This window comes from Manis javanica, chromosome 18 (assembly GCF_040802235.1).
Source record: "Manis javanica isolate MJ-LG chromosome 18, MJ_LKY, whole genome shotgun sequence".
NCBI classification, from domain to species: Eukaryota; Metazoa; Chordata; class Mammalia; order Pholidota; family Manidae; genus Manis; species Manis javanica.
This window is the reverse complement of record NC_133173.1, coordinates 15,820,348-15,841,628: the sequence shown is the minus strand read 5'-3', so window position 1 is coordinate 15,841,628 and position 21,281 is coordinate 15,820,348. Positions and strand designations below refer to the sequence as shown.

At 38.3% G+C, this 21,281-nt stretch overlaps 2 pseudogenes; one reads left to right on the top strand and one right to left on the bottom strand.

Moving 5' to 3' along the window:
- Positions 1–8,572: 8,572 nt before the first annotated feature.
- On the bottom strand, positions 8,573–11,687 carry LOC108398297 (DNA endonuclease RBBP8 pseudogene; annotated as a pseudogene).
- Positions 11,688–13,241: 1,554 nt separating this feature from the next.
- Positions 13,242–20,098, top strand: LOC108398298 (probable E3 ubiquitin-protein ligase HECTD2 pseudogene; annotated as a pseudogene).
- Positions 20,099–21,281: the final 1,183 nt, after the last annotated feature.

Here is a 21,281-nt window from a genome sequence, read left to right as displayed (position 1 = left end):
GTGATGACATAAATATTAGATTTTTGTTATAATCCAATAACTCTGTGAAGCTCTGTTTATTTTTTAATAATCTATTTTCTCTCTGCTATTCATATTGGTCTTTTTCTATTATTCATCTTCAAGTTCACTGATTCTTTCTTCTATTCACTTCTATCTGGTGTTGAGTGTCTCCAACTGTTTTTTTATTTTGGTTGCTGAGTTTTGTTTTCTGAAATTTCCATTTGGTCCTCTTTTGTATTTTCTATTTCTTTGCTGAGACATTCTAATTCCTAATTTTTCCTGTGTTTTTTTCTGTATATAACCATGTTTGTAATTGTTCGTTGAAGCATATTTATCATGCTTGCTTTAAAATCTCTGACAGGTAATCTTAACATCTGTCTTATCTTAGTGTCAGCATTTATTGATTATATTTTTCATTCAAGTTTATATTTTCTTCATTTTTGGTATAATTACTGGTTTTTAAATTGAAAAGCAGGCATTCTGGATATCATATTATGAGAATCTAAGTCTTATTTGAACCTTCTCTTTTAGATGGCTTCAACTGACATCACTCGGCAGAGAAAGGGTGGGGATTTGTCCTGCTGAAACTGGTAGATACAGTAGTCCAGGTCCCTTACTTGGCGTTTGTTAACACTCAGGGAGGGAAGAGGCTCCTTGATACAGCCAATCAGAAGCTGGGATTTCTGGCTCCCTGTGGGCCTCCATTGAAATCACCCTGGCTGTTGGAGATGGGTGCCTCTTTGTTGACCCCATATAGTCTCCTGTGACACCAGTGGGTAGTAGCCTTCTTAGGCCTGGGTGTTGGTAGAAGATTTGACTCTCTACCAAGCTTCTTATTACACATCACCACCACCAGATGTGACTGGAAGTCCAGACTCCTGCCTTGGCCTTTACTGGCATGGATGTGGTGAGGCCACAGCTTCTTCTGTGGCACACTTCTGTAGTTGAGTGACTGTTTTCTTAAAGTTTTCTGTCTTGGTGACAGAAGCCTGGAAATGGCTGGCCCTTTCCTGAACGTTTGGCTAGAGAGAGAAGCCTTTTGTTGTCACCGTTTGTGTTTCTGGGTTTCCAGCTTCTTTACCTCCATGCCTTGGATGTATGTGGCTTAAAGAATTATAGAGATTTCACAACCATGTTATTCAATTAGTCCTGAAGCCTCCTTATACATCTGCCTTCTTTCTACCCTTCAGAGCCTTCTTGTGTTTGTTTAACACATAATGCCCAGAGTTTTTAGTTGTACTTAGTGGAAGGAATTGGAAAAGTATTTCTACACCATCTTCCAAGAGGCAGAAGTCTCAAGCAGATTTAAAAAAAATACTTATCCAGATTTTGTAGTTTTCTTCAGCAGTAGTAATGGTCAGAAACTTATCTAGTCACTATGACCAACAGAACCTGCAACCTGTGCATTACGGTTTTCACACAACTTTATAAAATGCTTTTTATCTTTTCTTCATTTTTAGCAATGTGGGATGGGAGAAAAACTGTAGCATGTATTCTTCCCAGTCATCTGGAAGAGGAAAACTTTATTGAGAATATACTGACTATGCTCAGCATTGAACATCCATCAGTGGGTATGAAAACTCGACTACAGCTGGGGACTTACAGTCCTGGGGTGGGGCTGCTGACCACAGCTGCAGTGATGAGGTACAATGCTCACTTCTCCCTGAACAGCGCTGCATGTGGAAAGGACACCTAAGCAATTCTTGGGAGTAAGAGAAAATTCTCTAGGTATATTAGTCAAATTTCTCCAGAGAAACCGAACCAATGGGAGATATATATATATGTATGTGAGGATTATATATATATAATATATATAATCTCCTTCTATCTTTATCATCTATTATCTATCTACTGTATTTATCTACCTATCTATGTATATCTATAAATCATAAGGAATTGGTTCACATAACTGTGAAGGCTGAAAAGTACCAGGATCTGCAGTTGGAAAGCTAGAAACCCAGAGGAGCCAGTGGTGTAAACTCAGGAGCTGATATTTGGTTCAAATCTGAAGACAAGAAAAAGACTGACGTCCCAGCTCAAGGCAGTCAGGCAGGAAGAGTGCCGTCTTACCAGAGGAAGGGCCACCCTTTTTGTTCTACTTAGACCTTTAATTGATTAGATGAGACCCACCCACATTGGCTTTACTCAACCTACCAATTCATATATTAACCTCATCTAGGAACACCCTCATAGACATAACCAGAATATTGTTTGATCAAATATCTGGACACTTCATGGCCCAGTGAAGTTAACACATAAAATTAACCATCAGAGCAGGTAAACTCACTCTAAAACAAGGATGATCTGGAGGATACGTAGAAGTGAAGAAAAGCTGAAGGCCAACAGGAGTGGAGAGGGAACCCCTAAAGCAAATAACCTCAAGGATACCACATCTATTAGGTGAAAAGAAATTGTAGGTGGTTTCATAGTATTCCCCCAAATCCACCCAGAAACTCAGAATGTGACTATATTTGGAAACAGGGTCTTTGCAAATATAGTTAGTTAAATTAAGATGAGGTCACAGTGGATTTGGGTGGACCCTAAATTCAATGGCTGGTATCCATACATGGAGAGTGATACATGGAGACCCACATACACACACAGAGGGAAGAAGGTACATGAGGACAGAGGTCTGACTGGAGTGTGCAGCTGCAAGCCGAGGAGAGTCCAGGACTGCCAGCGACCACCACGCACGGGAATGAAGCCCGCGACAGACGCCCCCTCAGAGACTCCAGAGGGAGCCGTCTCGGCCGACACCTTGACCTCAGACTTCGGGCCTCCTGAACTGAGATACTAAATTTCTGTGTTATTTTTAGCCACACTATTTGTGGCAATTTGTTACACAGCCCTAGGAAACCAACATAGAAGTGGCTTGAGCATAAAGTACACAGGGGATCCATTGAGATGAAGATGGATCATCAAGACAGGAAGACCACAAATGGCCTTGTGAACCACAGAAAGGTATTTAGTCTCTATTCTGAGACCCAAAGGAAACAGATAAATGAATTTAAGCAAAAAGTACAATGATAACATTTGTTTTATACAGATCCCTCTAAAGCCAGTTGAGCATCTGACACTGGCAGATGAACATCCGGTGAGAAGCTATTGAGGTGGAACTGGCTGGGGAGGACAGTGGCCAGAACCCACAGCTGAAGTGGGAATGGACACAAGTAAATGGGCCAGAGGATAAAGCAGAACCTATAACAGCCATTTTGGATGAATTATATTAAAAATAAGGCCAGTTTTCTGGCTTGGGGAACCTTTTTGATCATGGTACTGATTATTTTTTCTCTGTCTTCCTTCTCTATATTTCCTTTCCTCCTCTCTTCTATCCTTTATTTACTTTCTTGAAACATTATTTAGCATCAAATGTGTTTGGGATGTGGAGGTACCTAGAGAGACTTGGAAACCATACAGATTTGCATTCCAAAATCACCCTCTTCTGGGGCAAAGATATATGAAAAAAAAGTCACAATATAAGGCAACAAGATCTCTAATAGAAGGGCTCACAAGACTGCAAATGGGGATGTGTCTGACTCTTGGGGCAAAACAGAGCGTATTAAAGAAAACCAAGAAAGGAAGGGTTTCTGGTAAGTTCCTAGTACTTTATCTCACCATTGAAGATGTATAAGAAAGCAATAGGTCAGTATATGGAAAAGCATGGGGAATTTCATGTGCTGAGCAAGGTCTAGTAGTAGGAAAGGGCATTGGCACCTCAGGAAGTGGTAGATGAGGGTAAGCATCAGGAGCATGGAGAAAAGTGGCAGGAGGTGCCTGGTAGGTATCTGGGCGGGCATAGTGGAGAGAAGGTGTGGGTAAAATTGTAATATTTCCAGAATATCTCATTTGCCTTTAGTACATCTGCATATCAATAGGTGTTCAGAGGTGCAAAGAAGTATGGCTTTAGTGCATTTGCTTCATTCCTCAGGGGTGGAGCGAAGTTCATCTCCATATCAATGGGTGATTACCTGGGCAACAGAGGGCTTATCTGTACCTGAGAGGTGAGGGGACAGCCGGTGTTGGTTCTTCCGGAGCAAGGGAGAGAGAGAGAGACGGTGCTGGACTGCAGTTTGTAAGCAATAAACAGGTTTTAAACTTAATTTCTCCCTTTGACTAACTTCGGTTTTTAGAGGTATTTTACCTCAGGATTTCCTCTCCCTGGACTTACAGAAGGGTTTGGCTGGACATTATCTATACCCATTTCATCAATGTTATTTCACCCATGTACTGGAAAAAAAGTATATTATGTTTTTCCAAATCTTGGAGCTAACAAAAATCATGTATTTATTAATGAATTCACTTGAAGTTTCTCGTACCCCCTGGCTCATGGGCAAGTTTCCTTTTGCGAAAAGAGACAACTTTCTGACAAAGAACACATATTTGGAGTCAAGCATAGTCATGAGGAGCTCCAGTTCAGGGTAAAATGAGGTAAACATGCTCCACTCTGTCTCACCCCCTGGGTGAACCTATGAAACCTTCAGAGAATACATGAAATAGCCATTTGACTGAAATTAGTAATGTGTGAACCAAAATGATATTGATACAGGGATCATCTGACAGAGACATTAAAACAGCAATTATAAACATTCTTCAAGAAGTAAGGCTGAAAACTTTTTGAAATAAATGGAAAGACAGAAAGTCTTCACAATGAAATAAAAGATATACCATGAAAATCTTTCTTAATGGTGAAAGACTGAATGCTTTCTCCCAAGATTGGGCACAACGCAAGGATGTCCTCTTTCATAACTTCTATTTAGCATTATTTTGGAAGCCTTAGCCAGTGCAAGAAGTTAAGAAAAAGAAATAAAAAGCAAATACATCAAAAAGGAAGAAAAATAACTGTCTTAATCTGAAGATGATGAATCTGCAAAAAGGAAGAAATAAAACTGCCTTAAGTAAATTAAATTGACAATTGTGTAGAAAATTCCAAGGAGTCTACAAAAGTACTTCTAGGACTAACAAGTGAGTTTAGAAAAGTTACAAGTCAATACAAGTCCATACACACAAATCTATCATCTTTCCTGCTTTACAGAAATGAAAGACTGGAAACTGAAACAAAATAAAACAAAGCAAAACAACTACAAATGGTACCATTTAAAGCCAGTCCAATAAAATAAAACTGTAAGGCATAACTAAAAAAACATGTAGAGGATTTTCATATCAAAAAATACAAAACACAGATGAAAGAAGTTGAGTAGACACACATACATGTGGCCAATTGATTTTTGATGAAGTTGTGATGAGCAATCAATGAAGAAGGATATTTAGTCAATTTGCAGACAAAGGTCAGACTATAAAACAGTAGAGAAAAGATAGTCTTTTCATTAAATGATGCTGACTCATTTATATATTCATATGGAAAAAGTTAATCTTGAACTTTCTACCTCACATCATGCAAACAATTCCAAAATGGATTTTAGATTTAAATGTAAAGGCAAAATAACAAGGCTTTTCAAAATAGCATATAAGAATATATTCATGACCTTATAGTAAGCAAAGATGTTTTCAAAGAGATACCACAAGGAAAATTAAGTAATATTCCATATATTAAGATCAAGAGTCTCAATCCCATTAAAATAAAACATATGAAGCAGAAATGCAGAGTTTATGAAATATAGCTGGAAAGAACATAACATTTCTGAAGAACTTCTATAGATTAATTAATAAGACAGAAAGCTTAATCTAAAAAAACGGGCAATAGACTTGAACAGGCACTTCATTAACAAGTCTATCCAGACGCCTCAAAAACATATGAAAAGTTTTCAGTTTTATTAATCATCAGGAAAATGCAAATTAGGCATTATAAACCAAAAGACATATATACAAATATTTATAGTAGAATTACTCATAATAACCAAACACTGGAAACAATCCAAATATCCAATTGTAGAATAAGTAAATACATTCTGGTGACGGCATACAATAAAATACTTTAAGTCCATGAAAAACAATAAACTACTATATACAACTACATAGGTGAGTCTCCTGAACATAATGTTGATTGAAAAAAGTCCAGATATAAGAATGTACAACTTCATTTCCATAAAGGTCAAATATTTGGTGAAAGATAGACTAGCTATGGATACCTTTGTAGGATGGGGGAAGGCATTGGGATTGGGCACCAGAAGAAATTCTGGTGTGTTGGTAATGTTTTATCACTTCAATTGTGTGTTGATTACCTAAATATGTTCAGTTTGTGAAAATTATTTGAGCTGTAAATTGCATGCTTTTCTGCATGTTAAAATGCAGTAAAAAGCTTATCTAAAATGTATTATATTCTGATTTTTTTAAGGTACAGTAATTGCATAAATTACATGTTAAAAGCCCTCTTCCCCAGGCTCAGCTCTACCATACCCTATTCTAAACTGACTTCAACGTGGTAAGAAATCCGGGGTATTTAGGGACCTCAAAACCTCACAGGTAAACTTGAAGCACTTTGAATAAGCTTCATTGTTGTGTTTAAGATAACTACTAGGAACATTTATCTTTTTTGATTGCTATTTTTAATTTACTATTTTAAAAGTCACAGTTTTAAATTTTGCTTGATTTGGTGATTTTTTCCAATTATTTTAGTTTTTAAAAAAATAACTAGTTTGGATTTTTTTAATATCCAAAAGTAACATAAGCTAATGGTAACAGATCAAAGTATAGAAGTTTAAAAAGAGGAAGCTAATAATTCCCCTCTCTTTCCCTTCCTACTCATGTGTAATCATCCATACTTCTCTCTATTTCAAAACAAGCAAAAAATATATATATATGTACAGTCCTCCTTCCCTATTTTTTACACAAATGGAATTAAATCAACTACTTACACTTCAACTTGATTTTCACTCAATCATGGGTATTGTGCAGCATGTACAGAATTAATTTATTTCAGTAGCAGAATAATATTTCATCATGTAGCAGAGTAGAGAATGCCATAAATTCTTCACCAATCCTTCCATTGAGTGGTGGAATCTAATGCCCATTTCCTTAACTGTGGGCTGGACTTGATAATTTGCACAACAAATAGATTGAGGCAGAAGTCATGCTGTTTCAAGCTCCCATCTTGCCCTCTTGGGCCCCTGTCACCATGCTCTGAGGAAGGCCAAACAGCTCCATGGAGTCACCCACACTAAGAAATCCATGTGGGGAAGATCCCAAGTTCCCAGACACCCAGCCAAAGTCCAGCACCAGCCCCCTAGCCATGTGAGTGAGTGGTCTTTGAAGCGGCTCCTCTCCCAGCCTTGGAAGAGTTGTGCCCGCGGATGTTCACAGCGCAGGGACAAACCCTTCCTACCATGTGTCATTCAAATCACACATGCATGAGCGAAGTTAATGATGCTTACTGTTTTAAACCGCTAGGTTTTGTGGAGGTTTGTTACAAATGAATAACCAGAATACAAAGAATCAAGATATCCAGATATCTTAATTTACTCATTATGAAACCATTTCTTTGTGTATAAACATTTCCCCTATTTTTTCAGTTTTTTTCCCCAAACTTCTCTTCATTCCCTAACAAATATCATACAGTAAGTAGTATCACAGGATCTGTTTGCATTTGATAGTTTCATTTCATGCTTTTGGGTTTTCTTCCAATGCCCCACAGTTTTGTGGTGCATGATTACAGAAGAGACGTCATAGCTGGGTGCTTTCTAAACTTTCAGGCTTGCTGTGTTGCTCTGTTAATCCTTCCTATTTTATTTATTTAAAACATTTATTTTAAATGCTAACCATTCCATTTTTCTGATGCTTTCGACTAGTGACAGATGCTCTTTCCCCAAGCAATAAGAAAAAAAAAACATTTCATTTGATTTCTAACAAAATCAACAAGATGAGTCATGACATTCTTTTATACCTTGTCTCTCTTTTTAGAACTTTTTGAATGTCATCATGCCACTTACTTCACTTGCATGTTTTAGAAAAACCAGTGCAAACAGTGAAGGTGACACTCCCTTGACAATGCTTTCTAGGCCCACAAAATCTGAATCCTTTGCCACTTATCCAGAATATTTTTTTGAACAAGCAAAACATTGTATTGGTTCCTTTCTGCTCTCCACGGAGAAAACCAGTGTTTTGGCAATTCTTTTCTCCTCTGCATCAAGGTGATTCCAAGGCAGAAGCCTGGCTGTACTGTGCAGTTAGTCTAATTTCAATAAAATCTTTGTTTGCTGTTTTCAGATGTGGCACATCAGCATTGATTCAGAGCTCGCTGTGGAATTAAAATAGCCTCATGCTAAATTCTTTCAGCCTCCATGAGAACTGAAAGTGACAATTCCCACTGAAACCATGTGATTCCTATTATTTTGTCATTTAAAACATGGATAATCTAAATTAAGAGTCTGGAAATCTAAACTAAGTGTCTGCTGGTGTCTGCACTTCAAATAGAGGATACCATGGGGAAGAACTCCATGTTAAGGTAGAAAGAACCCAGTGAGGTTGGGGATTTGCCAGGGAAGGTGAGGTGATTATTTATTTATTTATTTATTTATTTTTTACAGAAGATCAAAAAAAATCAAAGGTTAATACAAACTTTATCTATAAATAACTAAAAAGAAAAAAATTGTCCTCTGTGCTTTTTTTGCTTCAGCATCTATGTCTTCAGCTCCTTGCCATTTGGAGAAAACATTGCATTGTAAGGCTGCCGTCTTTTTGGACGAGGACAAGGATCAAGGTCTTCCTTAATGTAACCTCTTTCCATACAAGTCTGAGTGGAAGGAAAACCATCTTCCCAAAAATTCTCTGGTGTGTTGGGTGGAATGTAGCAGATACGGTGTCTTGAGCAGGAAGCCAACTTTTCTCTTTCTTCTGCTGGGATATCTGCATAATAAATATCACACTCCTTACATGTGTGTCCGAGCAATTTTCGTCTGTCTTCTTTTTTCCGAACTACCTCAATATGAGGAAAATTTTGTAAGCTAGTCTCTCTTTCATCATCTTTAAAATACGGTTCCACAAATGCTTTCTGTCTGACTTGATCTTGTTTACCACCACGAGTGCTTGGTGTCTTTGTGGTAGCCGGGAATTCCTGCTTTTCATCCGCTACGTGGGGGAAACCATCTGCCAGCAGGATTCATATGCTTCATGTGTGTCCGATCTAACATATCTTCCAAACTGTCATTCAATTTTTTTTCTCCATGTGGACTTTTTTCTCCCTTCTGCTCTTGCTTCTTCATTTTTAAAAGCACAGTTTCACTAACCAACGCACAGACCATGCCCACTGTCTCTCCCCTGCTCATCTTGACTGACTGCCATCCTTTGTATCCATTACTGTAATGTCCATTTTATACTGAGAGAGGTCTGCTCCTGGATCTATACTCCACTGGATATTTCCAAAGGATACCTCTCAGTTTGGTTGTTTTGTAGAGACTTTGTTTTAGGAATTCTGCATGGATTTAACTGAACAACTGGTGCAAGTTCACATGCTCCACGGGCTGACCTGGTTATTTTTACTGGCTCATGAGAACCAAGCACAGTTCAAGTCCTCGAAAAGCCTCTTGGTCTCCAAACTTTCATGTGGATGCAGAGGGATTTTAAAGATGGGATTTTCTTTATTTGTAATGGTGCTTTATTGTCTGGAGAGGATTGACTCAAGGACTGGAGGTTGCACCCCTGTAAACAGGGCTCCTCTGGGGAATCTCTGGTTAATGTACGGCTCCCACTCAGGGCCTCACGGCTTGAGGAGGGGCCCTCTGGAACGGGCTTCCAAGCCTCCAAGAGAGTCACCGGCCTAACTCTGATCTTAGAGGTCTCCCTTCCTTGGCTTTTCTCTTGATGCAGAACAGCTGAAAATCGATCAGACAGATCCCGAGGTTTATCCATCACATGGTCTCCATTCATGGAAGAAAGATTATCCAGCAGAAAAGGAAAAGCATTTTCTTTATCAAAAGAGGCTTGTGGGCAGTTTACTTCATCTTCACTTTCTTCCTTGACTTTCTTCCTTTTGGATGGTCTGCTGCCCCGTGGTTTCAGGGCTACCACATGGCTGTCTCTCTCAGTAACAGCATCTTTAATGGGATCCACACTATCCTGTTCACTTACAGATTCACTTACATTTTTATTTTTAAGCATCTGCCTGTTAGATGACTGGCTAAATCTTGCTCACTTCAGACCCAAGATTGTGATGTGTGAAAAGGGCACTATCTTCAGATTTTGATCTAGTTTTCTCTGATCTAGAATTAGATGTGTTGCTGAAAGGCAGTGTTTTCAGATGTCTTTTTTTCCCAGTCTTTAAAAGAGAAGGGAACAAACTTGTATTCAAAGCTATACTACTTTTCACATTAGAGGTAGCTCCAAATACAGGGGATGATAGCCGAGTCGTCAATTCTTCTCGAGGAGAAGTTTTTGATTCAGAATCTGAAAACCTTACACTGTCTTCATGATTTCTTCCAGATTCTTCGAAAGATGGTTTCATGTAATCCCCTTCTAGACGGTGGTAGAGCTCATCACCAAGACGGCTCACGGGACCTTGAGGTTTAGATTCTTCTCGACCACGAAGTTCAATTGTTTCAACAACAACTGTAACTAAATTAAAAGATGACTTCTCAGTGGGATAACTGTTCATTCCATATGTTTTAGGCATAGGAGATTGACTCTGATCACAAGTGTCAGCCGCTAGAATTTCATTTTCATTAGGTTTATGCTGTGGATGAGTTGAAGACTTTGGAACTCTTCTCAGTTCCCACACGTGGAGGGGTCTGGTTTAGCATGTGCTTGTTCTCAGTATCGGACATGGAGGTTCTCCTTTCTTCGTAGCCAGTTGATGCCAGAAAATGAAAAGGCTGTTATTGGTGAAGCCAGAATAACATTTCATCAGATGCAAGATCAGCTGCTTGATGTTGTTAATCATTCTCAATATTCTGCTGCAGCTGTTCAGAAAGCTTTATATTTTCTCCCTGTAGAGTATTCTTTCCATTCATAAGCTCTGTGATGAGTTTAAGATTCTGCTGCCGGATATTTTCAAACTCTTGCTGTTTTTTCCGCATATGTTCTTCAGTCACTGCACAGCGATCACATAATACTGTTCTTAATCCATCTTCTAAAACTTTGATAGTTTCATGAAATACTTTCTGTTGCTCTCTCAGCTGTTGATTTTTGGAGAAGAATTCTTCTAGTCTCTGTGCGTCTAAAAGTCGCTCCTTTTTCAGTTTGGTTACTTTCACTTCTAAACCTCGTACTTCTTTATCATGATACTCGTTAATTTTGTCCAAAGATCCTTAAAGTCATTAGATACATCTGCAGAACTAGGGCTTCCACAGTTGCTTCCAGAGACGTTCACCTTGCTTAATATGCTCCACACTCCTATTTGCCTGTTTTCTGAGCTTTTCTCTTACACTGTATAGGTATGAAGTTGTATTGGACAGTTGAAATACCACGGCTCCGAAGATTGCCTCGTGATCCGCGCGAGCGCCGGAAGGGAAGCGGGCCCGCTCCGGGCGGTGAAGAGTCGGCGGCCGATTTCTCCTCTATCCCTCACTAATCTGCCAAGCCCAGGGCAGGAAAGCCGGCCCCTCCGGGCAGCCCGTGCTTTCCAGGGGTCAGGGAGGGCAAGAGGGCCCCCAGCCGGGCGTGGAGGTGACTGGGCCCGCCCCCAGGTGAGGTGATTATCAAAGACTTACAGGGTGTATTTAGCTCAGTATATTCATCACAGCACAAAACGTGAGTCTCACCTTGGCAGTATTTTCACTGTGAGTTGGGAATATAGCCATCTCTCACTGACAATTCCACCAATCAAGATTAGAGTAAAAATAAACATTAGCATAAGTAAAAGTTAGAATGCCAGCTTACTCATTGCAATGAGTAATGTGGAATGTATACACATCAGCAATCCATCTCATCTGTTATATAAATGTCTGCAATGTAAGGCAATATCTAGTGCAACCAATAAAGAACCTTTATAAAGAAATACACTAAAAAATTACAGATGAATCAAAATTGAATTCTAAAAAAATTGTTTAAGTAAACCATGGGAAAGCAAGAAAAAGAAAACAGAGAAACAAAAAACAGAGGGAGCAAACAGAAAATAAAAAATTGGCAGAGTTAAGCTCTAACATATCAGTAATTACATTAAATATAAATTGCCTAAATATACCAATTAAAAGACAGATTGAAGGAGTGAATTAAAAATGACCCACTTATTTGCCAGCCTCACTTCAAATATAATAATATAATTAGATTGAAAGAAAATGATGGAAAAACGTATTACATACAAACATTAATCAAAAGAAATCTGAAGTGGATATATTATCACATAGACCAGCCATTAAGGTAAAGAAGATTACCAAAGATGACATTAACAATAAAATAAAATACATACATAACAATAAAAGGGTCAACCCACTAAGAAGACATTGCAATCCTAAATGTGTATGCACAAAATAACAGAGCTGCAAAATATGGGAAGAAAAATTGATACAGTTGAAAGGAGAAATCAACATAGCCATCATTGGAGACGTCAACACCCCTCTCTCAATAGCTGACAGAACACCTTCATTGATCAACAGGATCTAGCCAACATTTAAAGAACACTCCACCCAACAGCTGCCAAATGCACGTTTTTTTCAAGCACCTGTGGAATATTTACCAACATCGATCATCTCCTGAGACAGCAGATGAATTTCAACAGATGTAACATAATTGAAATCACACAGAGTTTGTTCTATGACCATGGGCTGGAATCCAAAACAGGAAAATCTCCACACACTTGGAAACTACATAACACACTCTAAATAGTCTGTGGCTCAGAGGAAATATCGAGGGCAGTTTAAAAAGTACACTGAACTGAATGAAAATACAACATATACAAAGTTGTGGGATGGAGACTTCTGCTTCCAGAAAGGTGTACTTTTCCTGTTCCTCCCACTGGGTGTGGCTAAAAGTCCTAAACATTATATATAACACTGACGTAAGATGACACTGAAAGGTAGGGAGAGGAAAGTGCAGTTTGGGAACTTGGATCCAGGGAAGTGACATGCTGGTGATATACTTGGATTTTGCCTCATATATTCCACACGGAGTGCTTGAGAAGTCAGCAACCTGAAAGTACCAATGGGAAAGCACAGATAAAAAACAAACAAAAAGCCCCAAACTGCTTTCTGTACCCAGACAACCAGGAAGTGTCAGCCTAGCAAGACAGAAAAGACTCAGACAGTAACCACCATACTTCAGCCAAACTCCACAGAAACTGGAAGCCCCAGTCTACCCGTTGGTGGCCAAGGCCAACTGTGGAGCTTAGATGTCCACCCCTGCCAAGCTGTAACAAGATGGCACAACTGCCCAACCCTCCAAACTTGGAGGTGTCAGAGAAGGCAAAGTGGGAAGTCAGGACTTTGATTCCTGACCACAGTGCCAGTGAAGGCTACCTGGGGACAGCCTGCCTCTCTCTCTCCATGGGGGTGTCAGTGGATGCAGTGTGGGCTTGAACTCCCACTCCTGCCCAGTAGTAATGATTCCTTGCCCTCTAGGTGTCAATGTTGGCCAAGTGAGAACCTGAACTTTGACTCCCACCTGGCAATAATGAGATGGAACCCCCTCCATCCATGGAAGTGATGTCAGGGGAAGACCACTAAAACAAAATATGTAGACAAAATTCAACTTTATAACACAATACCTCAAATGTTCAGAAATCAAGAGGAAACACTCATATCAAGAACTAGGAAAATCTCAACTTGAATAAGTAAAAACCATCAATAACACCAACACAGAGATGACATAGATGTCAGAATTTTCTAAAAGGATTTTAGAGCAGTCATTATAAAAATGCTTTGACTGAAAAAAATACCAATATCAAGAATGAAATAGGGTGTTACCAACACAGACCAAGCAAATGTATTAAAGATAATAAGGGAATACTATGTACAACTCTATACGCATACACTTGACAACCTAAATAAAACGAACCAATTCCTTGAGAAGCACAAATTACTACAATACACCAGAAATGAAATGGATAATTTGAATAGTCCTATAACTATTAAGGCAATTTCATTTGTAAATTGGAACTTCCCTCAAAGGAATCTTTATGCGCAGATAGTTGCACTAGGAGAATTCCACTTACAGTTTGAGAAGAATTGTATCTTCCAGCTCATTTCATAAGGTCAGTATTACTCTGATATCAATTCTAGTCAATGACATTACAAAAAAGAGAAAACTACATACCAATATCTGTCATGAATATAGACACAAATGTCCCTAACAAAATATATACAATTGAATCTATCAATGTATAAGACAGCTTATACAGTGTAAGCAAGTGGGATCTCACCAGGGATGCAAGGTTTAATAATCAAAATCAATACACTATACCAAATTCACAGGATGGAAAGAAAAAAATTACAGGATCATATAAAATTATATACAAAAAAGCATTTGGTAAATTTCAATACCCATTCATGATTAAACTCTCAGCAATCTAAGAAAAGAGGGAACTCCCTGAATGTGGCAAATAATACGTACAAAAAACTTACAGTTAACACCTTTTTAATGGTGGAAGAATTAACGTTTTCCCCCTAAAATTGAGGACAAAGAAAAATGCTTACTTGCACCACTGCTATTCAGTATAGTCCTGGAAGTTCTAGCCAATGCAATAAGGTAGAAAAAGGTAATAAAAAGCATATAGGTGATAAAGAAACAAAGAAAACCATCTTTATAATTCAGATGACTTGGTGTTCCAGGTAGAAAATTATAGGGAATCTACAAAACAAAACAGAGTAAAACTATAGAACTAATACATGCAGGATACAAAGACAACATACAGAAATCAATTGTGTTTATATATACTAGCAATGACATGCTGAAACTGAAAATTGAAAATAAAATGCCAGTTAACATTCACTGAAAAAATAATGAAGTACTTAGATATAAAGCTAACAAAGCAGGTGAAGGACTCATTGAAAACTTTAAAAACAACTACAAAATCACTACTGTACAAAATTATGCCATACATACATGAAGTGTACATATAACTTATTTTGAAAAGCCTTAGTGTCTTGCTGTAAAAATTTTAATATTTTTATGAATTCAATTCTCTGTACTTTTGTACTGTATTATCTTTTATAAATCAAATCTTCAAAAAAGCATGACAATACTAAGAATGAGAATATAGGTTGATAGAACTTGTATTGCAGCATAAATTAGTTCAACCAATTTACAGAACAATGGCATTTTATTTTAAATGCTTCAATTGTATCTGAATTGATTTGACAACACAGATAAGAGCACTATTTTATGCTATTATTGTTCTAAGTGTTCTTCATATTCGGATTTATTTAATCCCACAAATGCTATGAAGCACATACCTCCATCAGTCCTCTTTTGCAGTTGAAGAAATTGAGGAGCAAAAGAGTTAAATATTTTGCCTATGATATATAAAATATTGACAGAGCCAGCATCCAAACTAAGCTCCTTTTGTTCCAATCTCCTCTCTATTATTCACTTTATTATGTGCACACTGACCCTGTGTGGTCACCTAACCCCACTCCTAGGCTTGTAAATTTGGACAGAAAGCATACATCAGAATATGCATTGCAGCATTGCTTTAAATTATGTATGCCGATCAGAATGTTTATAAACACAACAATGGAAAACATACATTGTGACACACTCACACAATAGCATTTTTAAACAGCAGTTCAAATGAATGTGTAATTACATGCAACAATATCTCAAATCTTAGAAACATAATGGTAAGTAAAAACAGAAGACTGTTTACAGTACAGGAATACTTACGTAAAGCTACAAGTGAGTAGAACTAAAAAATAAATTGCCGGGGCGCGGGCGCGGGCCGGCAAGGACGCGGGCAAGGGCGGCGGCCCGGCGCCCTCTGGCGGCCGCGGCGGAAGCAGCGCCAGCCCCAGCTGCAGCCAGGCCGCCGCCGCCGCCTCACGCTCCCGCCGCCCGGTCCGGCCCGAGGGAGGAGGTTCGGGGCCCTCGCCCGCCGCGCCGCCGGCGGTGGAGGTGCCCACGCCCGACGCGAGGAAAGGGAAGGAGCCGGAGCGGGAGAAGCGGCCGCCCCTCGTGCCGGCGGACGCCGGCGCGGCTGCGGCTGCGGGTGCGGACAGAGGATCCAAAGGCCAGATGTCCACTTTCAGCAGGTTTATTTCAGCTGTTAGCCAGAGGAAAGAAGCTGCAGAAAACAGAAGTTCACCTCCACATCTCGCTCTCCCGGACATCAAGAATGTGAGGGACCTACCACCAGTTCGCCTTGATGTTAGGAACAGCGCACCTCTACGGACACATCATCCGGAACGAAGGTCCCGGGTCTTCCAGAACCTGCCCTTCCTACCCAGCCCGAAACTATGAAAGGCTTTCAGCGAAATGCAGAAAAAGTTAAGTCACCTGGAGATTGGAAAGCAGTACCTAGGATTTTTATCTAACAACGTTTGACTCTTTCCCAGAATTAAATGCTGCATTTAAGAAAGACACCACCGCCTCATTTAATACCATTGAAGATTCTGGGACTAATGTTAATTTTGTGAATGCTGTGTATAAAGCCTTACTTAATACTCCTCAAGACCTTCAGGAGACAGTGTAAAAGGGAATCACCCACGGCCTACTACGAGAATGGAAAGGTGCACGAACAAAAGATGATCTTAGAGCATATTTTATACTTTTACAGAATCCTCAGTTTAATAACACTTCTACGTATGTCATCTGTGCTCACTTGCTTCGACAGATAGCTACTTTAGTGGAAGCTGACCATCATTTCCTAGTTCACTGGTTTAAAAAATTATCCCAGAAGAGGTTCAAACAATTGGTAGAAAGATTGCTGCAATTTATTTCTTTACGCCTGTTTCCTGCAAAGCCTGAAGAATTTCCACCTATAACAAAGTGTTCCTGGTCGATCCCATCAGCATCTGAAGTGTTGGCTTTACTTACTACTGCAAACAATTTGCTTCACCCTCCCCTTATTCCTCATATTGATTTCTATAATTCTACACTGGATCACATTGATCTCACGGAAGAATACCACACCCGGAAGAGCTTTGGAAACTCACACAGGTTTTCCTTCTGTCAATATCCATTCTTTATTTCTATAGCGTCAAAAAAAAAATCATTATTCAGAAAGACTCAGAACAGATGATAAGCATAGTAAGGCAAAGTCTGGTGGATAAAGTATCTCGAAGACTGAGACCTGATATGAATATGTTATTTCTAAATATGAAAGTAACATGGACACATTTTTGTAGCGATTCGCTTGACGAGTTAAACCGGAAAAGAGCAGGCTTGAAAAAGAAGTTGAAAGTTACGTTTGTAGGGGAAGCTGGTTTGGATATGGGTGGCTTGACTAAAGATCGGTTCCTTCTTTTAATTCGCCAAATTTTTCATCCAGATTGTGGCATGTTTACCTATCACCAGGATTCACGCTGCCATTGGTTTAGCAGCTTTAAATATGATAACTATTCTGAATTCCGATTGGTTGGAATTCTTATGGGACTCGCACTTTAATAACAGCATTACCTTGGATTTTCACTTCCCTCACTGCTAGTGATCAAAATACACCAGTAGGTACCTGCAGTGTTACCATGTCAAATCATACCTGAGCTGGCTCATGGATTAAGTGAACTCCTGTCATATGAAGGCAGTGTTGAAGATTTCTATTCAACATTTCAGGTTTTTCAAGAAGAATTTGGAATAATGAAGTCCTATAATTTAAAGGCAGGTGGTGATAAAATTCCAGTTAATCAAAATAGGAAAGAATATGTACATCTTTATATTGACTTTCTTCTCAACAAATCCATTTAGAAGCAGTTTGCTGAATTTTATTATGGATTTCATAGTGTGTGTGCTTCAAATGCCCTAATGCTTCTTCTTCCAGAAGAGGTGGATATTCTAGCGTGTGGAGGCCCTGAACTGGATATGCATGCTCTGCAGAGAAGTACTCAGTATGACAGCTATGCAAAAACTGACTTAACTATAAGATATTTTGGGGATATTGTGCTTGGATGTCCTCTTGACCTTCAGAAGAAGTTGCTACATTTAAATGCAGAAGTGACAGAGTGCCTGTAGGAGGGATGGCTGATTTGAACTTTAAAAATCTCAAAGAATGAAACTTCTACTAACTGGTTGCCTGTGGTCCACACCTGCTTCAATCAACTTTGCCTTTCCCGCTACAAGAGCAAAAAGGACCTGAAACAGAAATTGATCATTGGAATGCCAAATTCAGAAGGTTTTGGACTTGAGTAACCTAGACAACTTGAAATATATTTTATATGTAGCATTCACTTCCCTCTTATTGTGCCTTTAACCTTTTCATGTTTCTGTCTCAAAAAACCTTGACAAAGCTCACCAACTTTAAAATACTGATTTATTTTGTATCCAATAGGAAGTATGTTCAATGGAGGCATGGTTCTCTAAAAACACAGAAATTGCTTGAATGAGGAAAAGCCCAGATGGCGGAGACAGGTGTGGGTCTAGTCCCTCAGTTTTATAGCACTTTAACATTCTCCATAAGTCGTTTGTCACAGGTGTTCCCACTGGGAAGGGAAGCACAGTGAAGAATACATTAACAACCTGGGAGAACCTAGTGGCAGATTGTGCACAGCTAGCACACAGTAGCAGTGCAGTTAGCTACACTATCATTAATGTAAGGCATGTAGCCATATTTTCATATAGAGGTGAAAAACGGTATAAATGCAATTCACAGGGTTTTTGATCTACGGGCTTTGGTCCTATAAGATTCTTTTCAATTGTTGTTGAAAAGCATGTACATAATTACATAACAGACTGAGAATAATGGAATTTTGATAGTGCCATTTATTGCTAAAGATTTATTTTTACAAAGTAAATTTGGGGTTTTAGATGTGCATACAGCTTTTACAAATCAATAAAGATGATGAAAAGTTACAAGAGTGTAACTATTTTCAGACCAATTGTATTCAATTACATTCTTTTAAGTATTATTGTTAGTCTGCATGCACATTGGCAGTAAACTAGTTACTTTGAGTACTTTGTAGTATTTGTATAATGATCATTTCTCCTTAAGGGTCAGGGTATCAGAAAGGAAATCAGATCTAACTAACCATTGATAAAGTAAGCCAATTACAAGTACAAAAGAAAAGTACCATTTTTATATATACTTTGATACACAAGGCTTATTTCTAATATTTTTTGATCACCAGTTGTACTAAAACACTAACTTTTGGGAAAGATAGGATAAGATACTTGACAAAAGTGAATACAGTAATAACATTTGTGTCAAAATGATACAGCTTGGTATAAAAATAAAGTTCAACATTTTGGCCAAAATGTTGGGTTTTCACTGGATTCTGAATATAGTAAATTCAAAATACCCTTTTTGGAGTTTCTAATAAAATAGCATGTAAAAAGAATTTGCATTTTAAGTCAGACAGTAAATGTTTTTTTTCAATTTATAGCAAATGAAGCAGTTTTATTAGCATGTTACAAATATTTTCAAATGAAGACTTCTCATGTTATTGTGCGTTGATAACTTTCCTTCAGAAAACTCTGAAGATGTATTTGAAATAATAATAAAGCCAGCATTTAGTACCAGCGTACGGTTCATAGGAAAGTAATATTTTCCCAAAATTTTTTCTAAGTTACACTATTTTCTTCTTGCTACACTTCCTGCACCTAATCAGCAGAATCCTTTTAGAATAGAGAAACTGGTCAGCTTGTTTCTGAAGCCAACCCAGAAATCTTTGAGGAAAGGAGTTACTTAGGTCACTATTCTCTTTGAAACAGTAGTGACTTTGCTTTTCCATTTGGGTATACCATTTAAAGGATTTTTTTCTTCTTAAAAATCTTGGATAGCCTAAGAGAGTTAAAGGCATATTGGCTTTTGTTTTATTTGCTCTGTTTTTAATCCATATGCAAATAAAACTGCTTCTCTCTTATATTGCTTGGATTAAAAAGTAAGATGGTCTAAAAGTTGCCTTGGTCTGCATGTTTTAACGATGTGCTTGTATATCGATAGCTGTGTCATCCTTAAGTAAGAAGTACACAAGCAAGCCAAATTTTTAAATGGCAGAGGCTATAAATAACTGGAAAATTCTTGTCTGTTGTTATTAAGTTGAAATTTATAACCATTTATTAATTGCACATTGCCTTTATTTATGCTCTGTTTTTGGTTTATGCTGTAATAACACCTCATTTTTTTCAAAAATCACTACTGTTATATTTCATTTATTTAAACAGATATAAAATTCATGTAGTTTCTTTTTTTATATAATCTGTTAATTCTTGATTTCTGTATCTGCCACAGTAAATTAAAGCATTGCACAGTATTTATCAGTAAAAAGAAAATAAATAAATAAATTGCCAAGAGAAATATGCTATATGGTTAATGTTCTTTTCAAAAAACAGAGGAAAAAAATAGTACTAATAACAGTGTTTAACCTCTGGTTGGAATGAGGAGACAATAGAGAAGGAGAAATTACATTTATTTTGTCTGCTTTTGTTCTGAAGTTGGCAGGTGGGTTCACAGTTTGGCATTGGTTTAATTTCATCCTTCATAACTTAATAAATTTTAAATAGATTCTTTAGTTTATATCAAATATAACAGAATAAAAGCTTTAGAAATTAAAATAGAAATGTGGAACTGAATACAAACAAACAGTAGAGGAGAAAATTAGTCAATTTTGGTTTTTAGAAGGACCAAAAAACAGATATACAAAAACCACAACAATAAACTAGAACCTAGCAAGCCTGACTAATAATAATGAGGCAACAATGACATTAAAAGGGAATATAGCTATTAAAATGGAGGACTGTATTAAATTTATACAGTATTAAGCTTTGTTTTCATAAATTTGAATCTATACAAATTTTTTTTAAGGAAATTATGAATGACCAACACTGATTCGGAAAACAGATTTTTTTAAAAACCTAGAATCCACTAACATACATCCATAAAATGTTGGTAAGTAGCCAAGGAATGAATGAGTCTATGTAAGCCTCCATGGTTGATGCCTTCCCAAGGCCCTGGGCACTGTGACTCCCTTGATCCTGGCCCCCATCCTCTGAGGTGGGCATTGCTCTTGTCTGATTTTGCAGATGTGGACACTGCGGTGAGGTAGCCTCCCAAATTTACTCAGTTCTTAAGTGGCCGGTGGGAACTTGAGCCCAGCAGGCTTGGCTCCAGAGCCTGGGGTTGTGACTGCCCTACTGTGCTGTGACGGACCCACTGGAGGCTCCCCACACCCCCAGGAGGCCCAGACCTGACATTCTGTACTTTCTTGGCGGAAATGATACCTGCAGACAAACTGAGCCGGAGCAGGGAGACAACATGGAGAATTACTCGTCCCTCATGCAGTGATGAGGTGGGATGAGGGTGGGGACAACCT